This window comes from Mus caroli, chromosome 4 (assembly GCF_900094665.2).
Source record: "Mus caroli chromosome 4, CAROLI_EIJ_v1.1, whole genome shotgun sequence".
NCBI lineage: Eukaryota > Metazoa > Chordata > Mammalia > Rodentia > Muridae > Mus > Mus caroli.
Genome location: NC_034573.1, coordinates 131750083 through 131768585, shown reverse-complemented (window position 1 = coordinate 131768585; position 18503 = coordinate 131750083). Strand labels below are relative to the sequence as shown.

The window sequence follows — 18503 nt, the reverse complement described above, 5'->3', positions numbered from 1 at the left end:
CCTGATCTTATGGGGGCATTTTCTCAGTTGAGATTCCCTCAACAAATATGACTATAACTTGTGTCAAGCTCACATAAAACTAGACAGCACAATAGGTAATAGAAGTCACTGTTTGAGATTCGCGTCTTTGGATCGTTTTCCCTAAGGACCCATGCCTCCGGTCCTGGTGAGGTAGCAGCGTGGTGGGATAAGGAGGCAGGCAGCTCCTGGGTGGGAAGAGGTAAGAAAAAAGAAACACATTAAGGCAGAAGGTTGGACAGTGTGCGACGCGACTCTTTTGGTTTTCCTCTTAGCTCAGCTTTGGCTGTTAAGTCCTTGGTCTCTCCCCACTTGGAAGAGACGGACCTGCCCAGCTAGATTAGATGCGGTGTAGGGGCGGGTCTGGAGCTGGATCCCGGCATGGAAAAGTACCAGTATTCCTTGCTTCCACCTCTGGGACTCTCTGAATGATCTGCCTCGAGTCTGTCAGGGTGAAATGCAAACTATAGGCTCGGGCTGTGCCGGGTGGAGAGGGGTTGAGGGAGAATGTTCAGGGGGCGGGGCGGGGCGGGGGTGGGGTCACCCAGGCCGGGTTCAGAGTAAGGATGTGAGATGTTAGCAGTTACTCTTGCGCTCCGAACCTGTTTCCAAAAATGCCTTTTTCACTTCCCAAACCACAAGCCATTTCCCAATTAATCCCTTGCTATCAGTGCAGATAAGAAGTAGCAGTGTATAGAGTGTGATTGGACTCCGGAAGTATACAGCTTGGGAAATATATACCCAGGAATTCCAAGTGAACTTGGCTGCAGCCAAGCTGTGCGGTTTATCCAGAAAGCGGTCTCTCTCTCTCTCTCTCTCTCTCTCTCTCTCTCTCTCTCTCACACACACACACACACACACACACACACACACACACACACACCAGTAGGAGGCGCCTTTTAACCCCAGCTGAATCCTCTGACATCCGGCTGCCCAGGGACTTCTCAGGCCTTGAACTTCAAAGAGCTGGGTGCGCACCCACGAAGTCACCCAGGTCGGGATTCAGAGCTGGCAGGGCACGTAGATCTGTGCCTGGAGTCGTGGGGTTCCCAGGCAAACTTCCAGGCAGGTGAGGCGCCACTCAGTTCAGATCACCCTCCCCGGCTCCAGGCGGAGGGAGAAGCCAGCCTGTGATTCGCTGGAAAGTTTTCTGCCAAGCTGGGAACGCGCCCCTTACGGGGACACTCCCGAGCTAGGCTAGGGCTCGAAGTGGCGATCCGGAGGGCGTCCGGGACACCAGAGAGTGGGAAGCTGACCGAAAGCATGAGCTGAAAGGCTGGAAAAACTTCCTTCCTCCTCCCCTCCTCCGCCCATCATTGGGCTTGGCTGCCTGCAGGAGCGGCGGCCTGCGCGCACCAGAAGGTGAGTTTACAGCCAGGTGAGGTCGCCGAACAGGGACTCCCAGCTCCCATTATCCCGCAAGGGCCCCTCTAGACAGCCATTCCCCAGCCGCAGAGTGGGAGGTCCGGGACCCTGCACTGCGTTGCAGGGCCAGGCCCTCCAGCCTGCTCCGCCCCAGGGTCCGGGTCCCCGCCTGGTGGCGTAGGGCGCAGGGTGGGCAGGTGGGCGGTGCCTCCTGCGGGCGCCCTCGGTCCCTCCCTCCTGCTCTCCGCGCTTTGGGCCGCGCTGGCTGATCACCACAGAGGTCCCCGGGCTGCGCGCCCTCTGCACGCTGTGCTCCCCGGCTCCGGCTCCGCGGCCCGGGATTGCCTGGGGTGGGGGTGTCGCGAAACCCCCAGCCCCGGGCCTGCGGACAGAGACCAAGCGTGGCCCTTTGCCTTAGAGGTGAGTCTGCGTCCTCGCGCCGAAAAGTGCACGGTAGGGCCCGGGTTGGGTATCCGTGCGTCCGGGACCATCAAGTAGGACATGTTCCCCAGGGGACTCCACTCGGTGGGGGGGGGCGCACCCTCCGTAGCCGCACCCGGCTGATGTGGGGTACTCCCGCCTCCCCGCGTCGCTCTGGCTTTGGCCTCGGGAGCCCCCTGTTGGCGGGGACAGGTTCCATCCGCTTGTGCCTGGACAGAGCACCTGGGCACTTTTTGAGAGGAAAGAACTTGGATAGGGCACTGAGCCGTCCGCGGAGCCTCTGTCCTTGTAATGTAGGGGTGGACGTTGTGTATTCTTACTTCCTTCTGACTGTTACCGGATTAAGAGGCAATCGAGGGGTGGAGAGCCAGCGGTCCTCCAGGGTCCTTGGTTTCTTCGCCTGTAAAATAGGAGTGACTCTAGGAGCCCTAGGAGTCCTAGGCTGAGGCTAAGTATTCGCAGACCAATGACTGTAGGTTAAGTTACAGGCTGCAGGGAAGAACAAAATACCGACGACATAGTAAGTTTGCTTGTAATTGATATGAGTGTTGCGGGTGCATTTGAGGAGGGAACGCCGAGTTTGATTATCACGTTGGCCACTTTGAGAATTTTTTTCTCACGCACAAGGTAGGAGCAGGAGACCTGTCCATGGGGGACCCTGCAAGGTGGTGGGTTGCTCCTCTGATGATATATGTGACCCTGAGCCAGGTCCTTGGCCAATATGGGAACTTAGAGATGAAGTCAGGAGTGGAGTGAAGGGGCAGGACCTAGGTAAGTTAAGCAGGCTTTGGGGGGGGGATAGGGATCCCCACCTGTCCACTCCAGGGCTTCCTCTAGCTTTTGTTTTGAAAGCAAACTTGAAGGTTGGCCTCTTAAGAGAAGGGTCAAAGAGCTTCCCCACTGAGACCTGTCATTCAAGGGTCCTTGGGGGGAGTTACTCCTTTCCAAATATCTCCCTCAGAACCAGATCAAAGGTTCCCCAAACCCAGACAGAAAGAAAAGGGTGAGCAGAGAAAAAGAGACTGGTGGCCATTCTGTTGGTCATTGGGCATCACCCAAAGCCAGCCCTGTCTAATGGGGAAATCAAGGAAGTCAGCGGTAGATATGACAAGGGCTGTGTGATGATGGTGAGCCAAGTCACTTCACCCCCTCTGAGCCTGTCTCCTCCTCCAAGCCTGGAGTGCCCACCTCCTGGACTGCAATAAGGCTTTGGTGGCACACACTCTGTAATTACTGTATTGGGGGGCTTAGAGAGAGATGAAAGTGAGTACTGGTGTAGTCATCAGGACGTTGGTATCCCCGGAGGACAGGAGAGAAAGATGTCAGAGCAGACGAGATGACAGGAACAATAATATGGAGGTCTATAGGTGTGCGGATGTCCTGGCTGGGGTACCATTTGAGTAGTGTGCGTGGGCTTATGAGCAGGTTGAGGGGAAAGTTAAAGGTCTGGGGGTTTACGATGAGATGGACTGGATAGGCACCAGGGTGAGGGAGATGTGGGGACGGGGGTAGAATGGGACCATCCCACAGAAGTGAGCAGAGGTAGACCAACCATTTTGTGTAAACCAGGAGCTGCCGACAGTGGACATTGTAGACACACATCCTATTCTAGGTTTTAGGGCAGGGAGTCATCTGACCTTACCGTTCAGATAATTCTGGTGTGAGGGTCAGGGCAGGGGTCTCAGGGGTAGAGTACTTGCTTGTGATGCAAGGCCCTGGGTCCCATCCCTGGCACTGTACAAGTCACAACAGCAGCAACGAGACAGTCTTAAACTTTATTCAAAAAGACAGCCAGGAGCAGGAAATCTGACTCTGGACAGTAGAGACACTGAGGGGCACTGGGTAGGAGACCATACAGGAGGCAAGGATCAACTTGTGACCTTCACATGTGACTGATGATCGAGGGCAAGACCCCTGGACTCTGTAGGAGGCCCAAATGGCTGCTCTCTTTCCTACCAGAGAATCCATGAGTTCCCAGGATGTTGTCAGAGCCCCGGACCCTCCAGCGGTTGCTTGGGTTCCTGATGTCACAGGTTCGGGGCCTTCTCTGGCCACAGTGAGAACAGAAGAGGCCGCTCCTGCTGCTGTCCTCCAGGAGCAGTGTGGCCTTTCGGGTTTTTTGGGGTGGGGCCCCTGATGTACACTAGCATACCTCTGCATTTTTGCCCTTCCCTGTTCTGAGGCTGGCAGGGAACCTCTCCCATCTCTTGTTGCAGTTGCAGATCAAAAAGAGATCCCAGGGCCGATTCTAGGGAGTCAGCAGCGCTGGGAAAGTTCCAGGAGCTTCCCTCTCTCCACGGGGTGTGAGGAATCTGCATCTGGCTGGCTGCTTCCTTTCACTTTTATGGTCAATGCCCTGGCACTCAGGGATGCATCCTGCACTTAGCAGCCTCGGGAACACCCTCCGTGTGTGTGTGTGTGTGTGTGTGTGTGTGTGTGTGTGTGTGTGTGTTTGTGTGTGTGTGTGTGAAGTCTCATTGCCTGGAGGCAACAGGAGGATCCTGGAGTGTGGCAGATGGAGGGGAACGTCTAGCTGTCCGCACACCACATCCATGGGACCCGCTCATGTAACTCAGAAGGACCAGAGACCTGCGCAGCAGATAGGTGCACATCTCCCTTCTGGGGTCCTTCATGCGATCCTGGGGGTGGGGCCTGGTGGTCACATGGGGGACAGCTTGGATGATTTCATAGTTTCTGGGTCTTTCTGGATGTTCCATCGACTCCTGCTTCCCCCCAGCCTGGACAGGTGGTGCAGCCTAGCATGGCCTGACAGTGTATTCCTCCCCCACACACACCCCTGCGCACCCCCTCCTCCAGCCCTTGGCGCCAGGCCTCCTCTCCTGGGAGCTCTTGTTTGGTTTTGCTTCCCTGCCACAGGCCAGGCTGCCTTGACCACTTCCAGATGGTCCAAGACAGGGGCCAGAAATCTGACAGGTGGGTCTGTGCTAAGCTGATACAGCCACCATACCTTGGGTTGATTCTCTCAAGCCCCAGCCCCATCTCAGAATGGCAGCTTGGCCCGGGCACTCTGCCTGCCTGCCACCGTTCAGCTGTTCCCTCTGGCTCCTTTCTCCCCTGGCCTAGATTTGCAGGCTCAGCCGCCCTCACATTTGCATGCCGGTCACTTTAGGACCCAGGATGTTGGAACCAGCAGCAAGGGGACCTTAGCTTCAGAAGTCCAATCTCCTAATCTTACCAATGGGGAAACTGAGGCCTGAGGAGAGGGAAGAGCATGCCTGAGATTAAAGCCAGGTCCAGGCCTTGGTTTTCCCAGTTCTGTCTTAGATGATTTATTGTTATATTTTATTTACTACTGGTGTGTATGTGTAGGTGCGTGCATGCCAAGGCATGTGAATAGAGGCCAGAGGAAAACCTTTGGCAGTCAGTTGTCTCTTCTTCCTTGGTTTCCGGGGGGATGGGAACTCAGGTCGTCAGCCTTGGCAGCAAACATCTTTACCTGCCGAGCCATCTCACCAGGCTGTCTTGGATGTTTCTCAGAGCCCTCCCGTTTGTTTGTCTGCTGTGTGACAATCTCATGGAGCCCAAGCTGACTTTGAACTCTGTATATAGCTGAGGGTGGCTTCTGGTCCTCTCGCCTCACCTCCTGAGTACAAGGGCTACAAACATCCAACACCACACCCAGCTTATATGGGGCTGGAGCTGGGGCCCCTCGCTCAGGTTTATCATTGTCACATCCTGTCTGCTCATTGTCATCTGGGAAGGGGCTGCTAGTGATGTGTCTGACACTCCCCTCATCCACTGAGCCATACAGGTGTCTCGGCATCTGCAGATTGAGGAAACCGCTGTTGCTCCAGATGTCAGGCACACATATGCCTTGTAAGGACAGGGAGGGACTGTGTCATAGACCCAGCAACACTGGCTGTAAATTTGGCTGAACTTACTCTGCAGTGCTACATCTGGTTTTACATCCTGAAGGGACAAGTTTTCCCCTACATGCTCCAACATGCTAGACTCATGTCCTTCTACATGGCGACCATCAGCAATTCAGGAGTCTGCCTTTTAGGGTCAGTTCAGTCAGGACACTTCCTTGACTCTAACACAATTCAAAGTGCATGGGGCTTCGTGGTCCACGCTTCCGTGAGTGTTGAGGAGACATCTGATCCTCATGAGGTTTTTAGAAAGAGGAAGCTGGCATTTGGATGGGGCTGCTGGGAGCCCAAGGTCAACAGAGGAAGAGTCTAATTTTAGCTATGTTCATTTTAAGCCAACCAGTGGTACCACCCCTGGTCCCATGGCTTCGCCAGACTAGGCATCCCTGGGGTGTCTGATTTGGGCTTGTTCATTTCAGCCCTTCTTCTCAGGAGCAGGTAGAGAAAGTAGAGGCTGAAGAGATGCCTCAGTGGCTAAAAGCACTTGCTATACAATCATGGCATCAGATCGTTACTTTCATGTAACAGGCTAGGCATCTCTCCTTTACTGGTAACCCAGATCTGTAGGGTTTACTGACTTCCAGTCTAGCTGAAAAAACAAAAACAAAAAACCTCCAAGGTTCAGAGAGAGACCTTGCCTAAAAGAATAAGGTAGAAAGTGCTAAAGGATGACACATGGACCCTCTTCTGGCCTCTGCACATGTGCACTGGTACACACACACACACACACACACACACACACACACACACACACTAATGGGCACATAACACTTACATAGACACACACACTTTAAAGATTAAAAAAAGATGTTTTAAAGAGTCAAAGGCCAAATAAAATGTTCGAGAACTTGCTTCCTGGGCAAGGGAGATCCTCCTGTGGGGAACAGACTTCTGGGAAGGGACATTTTTTAGTACATTGGAAGTCCTGACCAGACGATAGGTGTCTTCCAGGCTAACACTTGTCCACTGTGGGCATCATCTTTTATTTGTTCGGGTTTATTTTATTTTTTGAGACTGGGGTGCCTCGTATCCCAGGCTGGCTTTCATTAGCTATATAGACAAAGATGGTCTTGAACTCCTGACCCTCCTGCTCCCACTTCTCCAGTTCTGAGATGGCACGCATGTGCCAACGGTTTATATAGCATCTGATCAGTGGGTTTGACGGTCAGTTAAATGTTCTTGCCCCGTCTTTATAAAAAGTGAGTAAGAGGAAAGACTGGAAATCTATATGCACAGTTTAAAAAAAAACATTTTATTTATTTTGTGTCTGTCTTGGAGGAGTTGTGGGGGTAGGTGTGTAGTTGCCATGTCTATTTTATGGAGGTCAACGAATAACGTAAAGGAGTTGGCGGCCCAAGGATCAAACTCAGGTCAGTGAGTGTGGCGGCAAGCACTTTTACCTTCTGAGTCAACTCACTGGCCCAGGGAAAGTATTTTTCAGTAAATTTTATAGTAGTAGTGGTGGTGGTGGTGGTGGTGGTGGTAGTATTTTGAGACATGTTTTCATTATGTAGCCCTGACTTACCTGGAGCTCTATGTAGACCAGGCTGGCCTCAAACTCACAGAGATCCTCCTGCCTCTCTAGTCCTAGAATTAAAGGCATGGGCCACCACTCCCAGCATATTTTAATCAACTTAAAAATCACATTATTATTATTATTATTATTACTGTGTGTGTATGTGTGTGTAAGAGAGGGGGAGGGGTACACTCATTCCAAGGTATGGCTGCGGAAATCAGGGGACAACTTTTCAGGAGGTTCTCTCATGAAACGCAAAACCTGGCTTGACAGTGTACACTCCCTGGGTTCGGCAGTTCCCTTTTAAAGAATTCAGAGACCTTTAAAGTAAAATGTGTCACCAAGTGGCACATCGTGTGGTTTGGTTTCACCCCACCTACCTTTGCCCGCTGAGCCATCTCTCTGGCCCAGGGGACATCTGTGAGTGACTGTGGTCTGAGCCAAGCAGCACATGTCGGTCTCTGCAGTGAGAGCTTTGGGCAGTCTTGCTCCGGGCTGCTGCGTTTTTTTATGCTGCGATCCTGGGAACTCAGGATTCCTTGGACAGTTCCCAGAAAGCAGCTCAGGCTTTGCAAGGACAGAGCTCAGGGGTGGGAGGCAGGGCCAACAGGAAGGAGGAACTGCTTGCCACTGTTCCCAATATACACTGGCTCCCGAAGGTCCCTTTTAAAGAATTCAGAGATGTATATTACAAAGTGCAGAACCACTCTTCACGCAGCCTCCTCAATTCTTCTTAGAAGAAACAGAGGCAGGAGTGGGTGGGTGCCAGACCTTACTTTGGTGAGTGTTCTCAAATGGAGACAGTGAAGGTGTTCCAAAGGAGGCTAGGCAGTCAGTGTGAGGTAGCTAGCTGGCCTGGAACCCACGTCTGCAGCACAGACTGCCTTGGCTGAAGGCCACAGTGTGCATGCACTAGGAACACTCTTTAGGAAACCCCGCTGCTATCTGACAGCAGGCCCTGCTTGTAGTGCTGACCCAAAGCATCAGGGCTGAAGAGACGGTTTAAGGTTAAGGGCACTGGCTGCTCTTGCACAGGACCTGGGTTTGATTTGGTCTCCAGAACCCACATAGCAGTTCATAACAGCCTGTAACTCCACTTCGAGTGGAGGATCGGATGTCCTCTTCTGGCATTCTTGGGTACCTGCACACACTCGGCACACACGTACACGCAGGCACTCGCATACAAGTCAATTAAAAATAAATCTGTTTCTAAAAGCACACTTGGTTCAAAGGCAGCACTTATCCAGCACCCAGGCATAATAACCTACTTCCTGTTTCATCTCTGCTTCCTCCTCCTCTTCCTTTAAATATTCTTTTTTGTTTTGTTTTGTTTTGTTTGAGACAAGGTCTCACACATACTCCCAGGCTGGCCTCAAACTTGCCAAGTTCCCCATCTCGACCTTGAACTCCTGAGCCACCTGCTGTGCTGGGATTACAGACATACCGCCACACCCAGTGTAGGTGGTGCTGGGGTTCAACCACAGAGCTTTGTGCATGCTGGGTAAGCTCTCCTCTAGTGAACTATATCCCAGTCCCTGTCTGTCTATCTGTCTGCCTATCTGTCTCTCTCTCTTTGTCTCTGTGTCTCTGTCTCTCTCTGTGTCTCTGTCTCTGTCTCTGTCTCTCTCTGTCTCTCTCTCGTGTGTGTGTGTGTGTGTGTGTGTGTGTGTATGTGTGTGTGTGTGTGTGTGTGCGCGCGCGCACTCGCGCGTGTGCGCGTGAGGCCAGAATCATCAGCCTAACTTCTCCCAACATATGTTGGTAGAACCAGAACTCAAACTTCCCATGGTGGGCCAGTGCCTTTGCAATCATGGTCTCATGTAATACCCAGTTCTGAAAGTCTCCAGAAGGGTCTGCTGTGTTCTCTGCTGGACACTTGGAGTGACTGCTGGGACTAAACCCTGGCTGGACCTTGCATATGCTAAGCGACTAAGCTACAGTCTTAGGTACTCTCAGTGAAATCTCACATTTTGGCCAGCTTCTTCTTCTTCACCTTAGGTCTGGAGAGGGGCTGAGAACCGACTCACCCTCTTCCCATGCGTTTTCCCTGCCCCCACTGTCTGGCTTGAGTAGGGTGTGGACCTAGACTGTTGATATTTGGTGGAAGGAGCCTGATTTGTTTGTTTGTTTGTTGTTTTGTTTTGAGACAGGGTTTCTCTGGGTAGCCCTGGGAACATTATTTTTAAAAAGCTCTCAACCTCTCCCTAGAAAAGCAATGCGAAGAGTCTTCAGGTCAGTAGGCCCGTGAACTGCTGTTTGCCGTTGGGAGTTATGGGTGGGAACTGCCTCTGCGCAACTCTTGTTTTCAAATGATCAGCAGTGCAAGTGGTTGCCTGGGTTCCACGCCTAAGCATATGTAAGAATATTTGCATAAACAAATTGACAAACAAATGCATGGTTTCAGTCCTTAGTGACTGAGTCTGCTATCTACAGAGAGGCAGCCCCTGCTCCCAGGGATGCAGCCTATGGTCCCGAGGGAGACAGTGGGGAAAGTACCTCCAAGTTGGAATCTGATCAGGGGACCCGGGACCAGGAGGGAGCAGGGGTTAACTCAAACTCAAGAGTGCAGGAAAGAGCTTTATTTTAGAGGCAGCATCTCATGTGGCACAGGCTAGCCTAGAACCATATGGTTGATAATGACCTTGAAGTCCGCATCCACCAGCCAAGTGCTGAGATCTTCCCACCGCACACCTGTTTGAGGCCAGGCTGGGAATTGAACTCCAGGACCTCACTCTTGCTAGGCAAGCATGATACCTACCCGTGCTAGATTCCCCAGCCTGAGGGAAAGAACTCCTAAGGAAGTGGGGTCTGAGCTGAACTGGGAAGGGGAACGAAGCTCAGATGACGGGCAAGTAACCTGGTGGATGTAGCAACAAGTTCTGGAAGTAGTAGAGTTAAGTTCCCAAGGGCCCATAGAGCTGCGAGGGCAGGCTGGAAAAAAAAACCTACGGAATTTCCTTCTGCAACTTATTTTAGTGGTGGCGCTCCCCTCCCACAAATTAAAATAGAGCTGAGATGCAATCCAGCAGCTCCATTTTGGGATATACCCCCAAAAGAGTTGAGCTCAGAAGAGACATTTGTATGTTGTGTTCACTGTTACGTGTGAGAGATAGAATGTGGGAGGGGTGTTCAGTGGCAGACGGACAAACAGACAAAATGTGACCCGCTACCTGAGGACGTTGTGCTAAGAGACAAAAGCCTGTGAAAAGACAGGCCGGGGAGGGGGTTGGTTCTCAGCCTGTCATGCATACTCGAGGACCTAAATTGAGATCCTCAAGGCAGAAGGGGAGTGCATTGCTGGCTTCCAGGGACAAAGGGAGGGGGACAGTGAGCTGCCCTGTGCTGGGGAGGGGTTTGGTTTTTACAGTGTGAAGAGCTGAATGGATCAGTGTGCTGCCTGTCCATGATGGTTGGCCTATGACATGAGTGTCCTTAATGCCACCAAACTGCATGCTTAAAACTTGGTAAGGAGGCCGGGCGTGGTGGCACATGCCTTTAATCCCAGAACTCGGGAGACAGAGGCAGGTGGATTTCTGAGTTCGAGGCCAGCCTGGTCTACAAAGTGAGTTCTAGGACAGCCAGGGCTATACAGAAAAACCCTGTCTCGAAAACCAAAAAAAAAAAAAAAAACAAAAAACAACTTGGTAAGGAGGCTGCTGAGATGGCTTAGTGGGTAATGAGCTTACTTACCTAGCAGTCCTGACCCCCACTCCCACCCCACCCCCACCCCCCGAATTCTGTCGCCAGAACCCATGAAAAGGAGGAAGCCACACTGACCTCCACAAGTCAATAATATTTCCTAACACTTGGTAGAATAATAGAGTTTATATCATAAAGAACAAATTTGCGCAATAGAATTTTTCACAATAAAAAAAATTGAGGGATGGAGTCATTTTGGAAACATGGCTCTGCATTCCTTGAGTTTTCTGACAGATCAGGCGAGGCTCTTGGTTTTGGGGCACAGGGCACACAGGAGAGGCAGTTCCTGTCTTCCTGGGGAGCAGGGAGGGGCCAGTGAACTAGGGAGCAAACAGTTGAAATTAGTCAGCAAGCCCAGCAGACAGAGCTGGGCTAACATCTTCAGGGCGTTCTTGCTGCCTGCAGACAGGCCCAGGCAGCCGTCCCGGTTCTCAGAACTGGCCTCTTCAGAGACCCTCTGCCCTCCATCCTCCCAACTAATGATGGACCACTGCTCAACCCTGGACTTGACCCCAGGCCTTGGTCCCAAGAAGCCGCTTTCTACTTCCCTTTTCCTGCTCACCCTGGTCAGGGAAGTCTGATGAGTTTTCACTTCCTATTTTCTCTGCTTTTCTGCCCTGATTGTCCAAACTATCTCTCCCCCTCCCCTCCCCCTCCCATCCCCCTCCCTCTCCCCTTTCCTCTTCCTCCCTCTGTGTCTCTCTGTCTCCCTCCCTCTCTCAATGGAGAGATGGGTAAGTAAGAGCATGCCCACTGCCTTCTGATTTCCTGATGTGAAGCCATCAGCTGCTTCGTGTTTCTGTCGTGACCTCCCAGCCACGATGGGCTACATCCTGGAACTGACGGTTGGACTCAACCCTTCTTCTTTCCATTGCCTTAGTTAGCGTAGTCTATCACAGCAAATGGAAAAGAAACAGGGTCTTTTTCTATAGCCGTAGTCTATCACAGCAAATGGAAAAGAAACAGGGTCTTTTTCTATAGCCCAGGCTGGTCTGGAACTTGTGATCCTCCTGCCTCTGCCTCCTGAGAGTTGGGATTAGAGGTTTGTGCCCCTCTGACCTACTCTCAACCTTATTTATACCAACCACAATGTAAACACTGTAGAACTCTTAAATGGAATGGCTTAGGGAATAATGAAGAGAAGGAAAAGATCACGTACATGTTTAATATATCCCCAGGTATATGTAGTTGGTTGAATCCTGGGATGCGGTTCCCATGGATACAGAGGGCAGCTGCTCTGACCAGATATAAGTCATGGACATATTACCACTGACGCTATGGGATTTGTTTGCATGGCTCAGGCCTTCCCAGGGCCATCGTTCCACTCTGACAACCTAAAACTACAATGTATGTGTTACAGCTCCTAAGTCTGTCCTGGTCCATTGGAGTTTTCAGATTTTCCTTGAATTCCCTGACCTTGAAAGCTGGGACCTGTGCTGGCCAGCACACTTCATGTAGCTGTCCCTCAGACTGGGTTTGTCCGATGTTTTCTCAAATCTAGTCAGGGCCTTTCTAGTTCCTGCACGGAGGAGGTGCTCTCTCTGCACTGTATCAGGACCTGTAGGTTACCCATGTGACATTTTTCAGCCACGATGCCATGATGGCCTTGAACACTGGGTAAGTGAGTGTCTGCCAAGTAATTGCAACACCCCCCGCCCTTGGCAAGGGGCTTTTAGGCCGGGCAGTGGTGGTACACGCCTTTAATCCCAGCACTTGGGAGGCAGAGGCAGGTGGCAAGGGGCTTTTAACATGGTGGCAAAGGTAAAATTATACAGGAAATGGTTGCTAGATTCGGTTTCTAAAATGAAAGCATTTGGTAAACTGAGGCAGTGTTCTCCGTGCACGCCTGGAAAGATTTGTTCTCTAAACACTCACAGGAGCTCAAGCTGAATGCTCTTGTCCAGGCGTGGGACATAGATGATGCTACTGCAGTGGGCACAAGGGGAGACCTGGAGCAGCATTCTGCCTGATAGTATTGAAGGTCATGCCAATTCAGACCATACTACATCACGTAAGAACAGAAAGTGTTGTAATGTCTTAAGGTAACGGGCAGGTAACATGGCTTAGTGGATGAAGGCCTCCAAGTCTGAGGACCCGAGTTTAATCCCAGAGACTCACAGGGTTGAGCGCAAAAGGCAACTCTGCAAGTTGTTTCTCTGATGTCCACGCGCATCATGACATTTACACGCCCACCTGTGTGTGAGTACACACGCACAGTAGATAAATAAGTGCAATAAAAAACCTTAACTTAAAAGTCTTGTGGGCTCTCCGAGTGGGGCTCCGTTGACAGAGAGTTCCTCTAGCATGTACTAAGCCCTGGGTTCCATAGCCTGTGCTACGTGAGCCAAGTGTGGCAGAGTATGCAGGCTATCCCAGTGCTAAGGATTAGAAGTTTAAGGTCATCCCAGATACATAGTGAGTCTGAGGCCAGCCTGGGCTACATGAGACCCTGACTCAAATTCAGGAAGGAAGGAAGGAAGAAATAGAAGGTAGCACTTTCATGTGTTCAAGGTGGGAATGTATATCATTGGTATCAGAGGCTGAAAAATTAGATCTCCAAGCACCAGGGTTACGGCTCAGTAGTAGAGGGTTTGGCAAGCATGTGAAAGGCCCCACTCCACTTCCACCCCACCCCCACCCCCAAGGACTAAAAATACCCCAATATAAATATTAGGTCTTAAACCATGTTTTAATAAGATTGTATTATGGGGGGGGGGACAAAAAGAACACATGTTTTCACTGTCTACAAAGAAAGCCAGGGAGCCCCACAGATCTAATCAGTAATTAAGGACTACAGTGTAGTTAGTTTTCATTTTCTTTCTGCCGGGCTAGATTTACAAACTGGTATTTAATAAACAAACGTTGTTTTTGTGGCTAGAGAAACTGTTTTCTTCTTAAAAAAAAAATCTCTGCTTCGTTGGTTGTGCTACTAGGGAGTGTGGCCTTGTGGAAGGGGCTTGGTGAATATTCCTGGTGGCTCTTTTGGGATTCAAACTCAGTTCCCTTTAAGAGGCTTAGAAAGCTGGGGTAGTGAACAAACCCTCTCCTAAAATCTCCTGCCTCTGCAGGTGACTCAGTGTGTGTCTTTAGATAAAAAGAACAAACCTGCATGGGTTTGGCAGTAATACTGCTAATGAAATAGGGCCGGCTCTTTCCCGTCCTGCGTGGAAATTTAAGGGTCCACAGAGAAGACCCAGAAGAGACCATCTGGAATCCATCATCCCCTGGTCTTAAGTCTTTGCCTACCTTCCTGCCCCCACCAGCAGATGAGGTTGCCCAACTCCCCGCTGGGCAGGAATCTGACTTCCCCCTCAGTGCTAACCCCTCCCTTCCCATCACAGGCCTGGAAGGAACAATGGCTTTTGTATGGTTCCGAAACTATGTTTTATCAACTCCGTTTAATTACAAAAGTTGTGTGTATGCATGAAACAATCAATGTCGAAGGCTACCTAACACTAATACTAAAAATCCCTTTTAATTTCTGGGCGTCAACCAGAGGTACTCAGAGTCCCAGTCTCCACACAAGCACGTCCTGAAATCATCTAAATCATCTCTCCACTAAATGCTGCGTGTACCTGGTCGCACCTGAGCGCTTGGCAAGCAGAGCAATGGAATATTGCAGTTGTCAGAGCGCCTCAAAACCGTTGAGTCATTTTAAACGTGCACTAACTCATTTCCGGGTCATAGCGCCATGGGAACCCCGGGAGTAAACCACCTGGGAGTTTTTTATGCCTAGACCTCCACGTCTGCCTTTTAGAAAGGCAAGTCAGTAGCTTCCCTCAGATATTCCAAGAGGTCTGTGCACCCAAAGAAAAGAAAGGTCAGAACCAGGCAGGGAGGTCTGAGGAGCAAGCTTCAGGGAAGTGGGTGACCTTTGTGCTGGGGTGACCTCTGGACTTTTTGCCAGCGATTCCTATTTCTCTGATTGCCCAGCAGAGAGGCTGCTGATGCAATAGCTTTGTCGGAGGTGAGAGAGACCTCGGCTGCCACCTTAGAGATGAAGTTCCCAGGCTTCACCGGATGTCTTCTCCTCTTGCCCTGATTCACAAATGTGGATGGAGAGTCGCCCTGGCAGCCAAGGAGGAGCACACGTGCTCTCCAGGGACGAGCTGGTTTCCCGGAACTTGATGAGGCTTCCTGTAAGCTGGCTGAACACCATTCAAGAAGTAGTTAGGGAAATTCCTGAGGGACAGAGCCATCATTGTGATGAAAGCCTAAGATGTTTGGGGACTGTCCTTAACAGGATTGCTATCTGGAGAAGAGGGAGGTATGTCCTCCAATTATCCTTGTGGATAGGGAGCTATTGAATGTTCGGAACAATCTTCTGACTAATAGGGAAACTGAGGCAGGGGGCTACTACCCACTGTGCAACATCTCCACATCTCCAGGGTTTCTGTCCTTTAGATCACAACTTGAATAGTTGTAATTTAAATAGGGATGGGAGGGTCCTGGCTCCTCGTGGTCATTAGGGACTCCTGTTCTTTAGGGACCTCCTGGTCATTAGGGACTAGTGATCTTCCGTACTTTCATTTCTGAGGGATTGATTAATAATATTCCCAGCCAGGCCATTTGACTGCCATGTGGTGGGCCAGTTCTCAAGGAAGCTAAGAATGGCCAGTCTGGGCTACAAAGAGAAACCAGTATGGATTTTGGGGAGACTTCTGGGGTAAAGAAGTGGGGTGATTCATAGCTTGGGGGAGGTGACCAGAGTCACAGGGAATGTCCTACAAATCCAGTATCAAACTTTTGGGCTCCTCGGGGTGCTTGTGTGTTCTCATGGCAAGGTCAGCATGAACCAAGGGTGCTGGGTTTTTTTTGTTTTTTTGTTTTTTTGGGTTTTTTTTTTTTTTTTTTGCTTTCTGACCCCAAAATTGATAGGTTATTTCTCCGACAGTGGAATGAGCCAATTCAAGCCAGATTGGATTATATTAAATGTAGGTTTATTGGGAAACTGCACTCAAGCGAGTTCACTGGCCCCCAAGGATTGAGGCCAAGGGAGTCAACATGGGGGTGGGGGGAGAAAGAGAGATAGGGTGCTGGAAGAGAGAGAAGGGAGAGGAGGAGGGGAGGAGAGAGAGAGAGGAGGAAAAAAGAAAGAAGAAAGAGAGCAAGCAAAGAGAGAGAGAGAGAGAGAGAGAGAGAGAGAGAGAGAGAGAGAGAGAGAGAGAGAGAGAGAGAGAGAGAGAGAGAGAGAGAGAGAGAGAGCAAAGTGTCTGGATTATATAGGGAAGAGCCTCTTAGGAAGGGCAGTCCAGCCCCCAGCTGGAAAGTGGGGGCAGGTATGGCCTGAGGGATGCTTTGTGGAGGCCAGGTCTGCTTTGATTATGTAAAATATGCACCTTAGTCCTTTGTCCCAGGGTCCAAAACCAAGCAAAAAGGTCACATGCTGGACACCAGTGCAGACCAGTGGTTTCAACAGAAGCAGCTTGCAAGCTTCTGTATAAAGAGCCAAGGTAACAACTGTTGTCCTCAGGACTCCCGCTCCAGAGGGGGCATCGGAGTGCAGAGGACCTGAGATCAGTACAGTGCTCTGCAGTCTGCCGCCTCTGAACCTGCAACTGAAAGCCTGTGAGGCCAGGAACAGGACCCCTGTGTTGTTCCACTGTTGGTAACAGGGCCACCAGCTAGAAAAGAACCCCAGGGACTCAGCTCAGTCAGCCAGCTTCCAGACTCTGTTCCCTTTGTCTGTTTGCTAAATTGGCTTTCATTACCTTCCTTCTTTGTGTGAATGTGTGTGCACAGGGGCACCTCCATGTGGCACGGCTGCACGTGGCAGTGAGAGGACACCTGAAGCAGTTGCTTCTCTCTCCCCACTTTGAGGGTCCCTGGGGTGGGGCTCAAGGTCAGGTCTGGAGGCAAGTGTCTTTACACACTGAACCAGCGGGATGCCTGCGTTTGAGTGGCCGAGATAGCAAGCCCCTCTTCCCATTTAGCAAAAGGTGAAATTATGCCAAGTGTGTGTCTTGTAGGTGAGAATGCTCAGGTTAAGCACGTGCAAACTTGCTGCTGCTGCTGGGGGTTTTACTCTCCCCAGAGGACATGCTGTTCTCTGTGGGGAGGAGGCTTGGCTAGACACCATCCATAAGGTTAAAACCTTCCCCTCACAACTGAAATATTCTTTCATGTGAATTAAGTGTCCGACACAATTTCGGTCCATCCACATGGGGACACCACACACTCATTATGGGGGAAGAGGTAGGAAGGCACAGAAAGATGATTCTAATTGTAAAAGGGTGGGTTTCAAAACTGTCCTGGCTATTTTTCATTTCAAAGATGACATAAATAATACATCTTTTTAAAAATTCTGTATCATTGACTGTGTGAGTGATGAGCTTGTAGGGACCATGCACATGGCACGGCTTAAATATGACACAACTTTAAATATGACACAGCTTAAATATGGAGATCAGAGGACAACATTCACTTACGGGGGATGGAATACAGGTTGCCCGGCTTTCGAGGAGGGAAGCTCTTGTACCTGCTGAGACATCTTGGGGGAGGGCGGGGGGTAAGCCATTTACCATACGGTTCTGACAGCAATTGCTAATAAACTATGTGAGGTTTATATACCCTCTGTTCTCAGCTGTACTATATTCCTTACCAAGAAGTATGTATTACCTTGGATTATGGCAACATTAAAATTCAAACCTTTGTCCTAATGATAGTGGTGACCTTGGACCAATCAATGCTCAGGTCTCTCAATAGAGAGAATAATTTTAGGATTTTGTGAGATCTGGGCATGATGGCCTGCAAGCCTGTAATTCCAGCACTTTAGAAACTGAGGCAGGAGGATAGAGAATTTGAGGCCAGGCTGGGCCAAGCGTGTGGAGGGGGCGGGGTGGAATTTTGCAAAGACTAAATGAACCAAGTGCTAGTTGTGAATTTTTTTACTGTTGCATTTTTAAAAGACACAATCTCACACAGACCAGGCTAGACTCTAATCCACTATGTAGCCGAGGATGGCCTTGAATGTCTGCTCCTCTCGTGCCACCCTCCTCAGTACTGAGAGGATACGAGTGCACCGCCACGTGCTGAGGACGGAACTCAGGGACTCGTGTAAGCCAGGCAAGCGGTCTCCAGACCCCACGAGCTTTGGAAAAGCTTTCCCTTGGGGTGAGCCTGTTTGTAATTAAAACAAGCCACATCTAGCAGCCCATGGGGTTTCATCTCAGAAGGACCAGTGTGGTGAGCGATCCGACTACCCCGTGGTGTTCACTATCTGCTCTGCGTCTGGACATGGTGGCACGAAGAGGCCGGGCTCCTGCTTTGCTGTGTCACCAAGGGCTCCTCCAACTGTCATCTGGTTTCTGTCTCCTGCACAAAGAAACAGTTTGGTGTTCTGACATAGTGACAAATAAGGACGGTGGAGTCCGACAGTAGAGCCCTCATCTATTACCCAGGGAGAAGGATACTGCCACCTGCCCAGGGTGGGGCTGAGGATTCAACATTCCAGTATGGATGAGCTCAGCCAGAACCGACCCAGGTGACATACCACAGCTCAGAAATTCACGTGACGTCAAAAATCGCTTTAAAGTAACTGATTTAGTCAGTTAGTATATTGATAAACCGGTGTA

The 18503-nt window shown here is 50.5% G+C and overlaps 1 protein-coding gene across 2 annotated transcripts in view; it reads left to right on the top strand.

Annotated features, from left to right (window-relative positions):
• Positions 1–1180: 1180 nt before the first annotated feature.
• The window catches only part of Tmem51 (transmembrane protein 51), a 52902-nt gene continuing 35579 nt past the window's right edge, over positions 1181–18503 (top strand). Inside the window, exon 1 of one of the 2 annotated variants that reach the window (XM_021160012.2) lies at positions 1181–1380. The gene's annotated coding sequence lies outside the window, so the exon portion shown is untranslated. Of the gene's footprint in view, positions 1381–1565; positions 1804–18503 lie in introns of those variants that run through there. The other variant, XM_021160011.2, reaches the window with a different exon arrangement.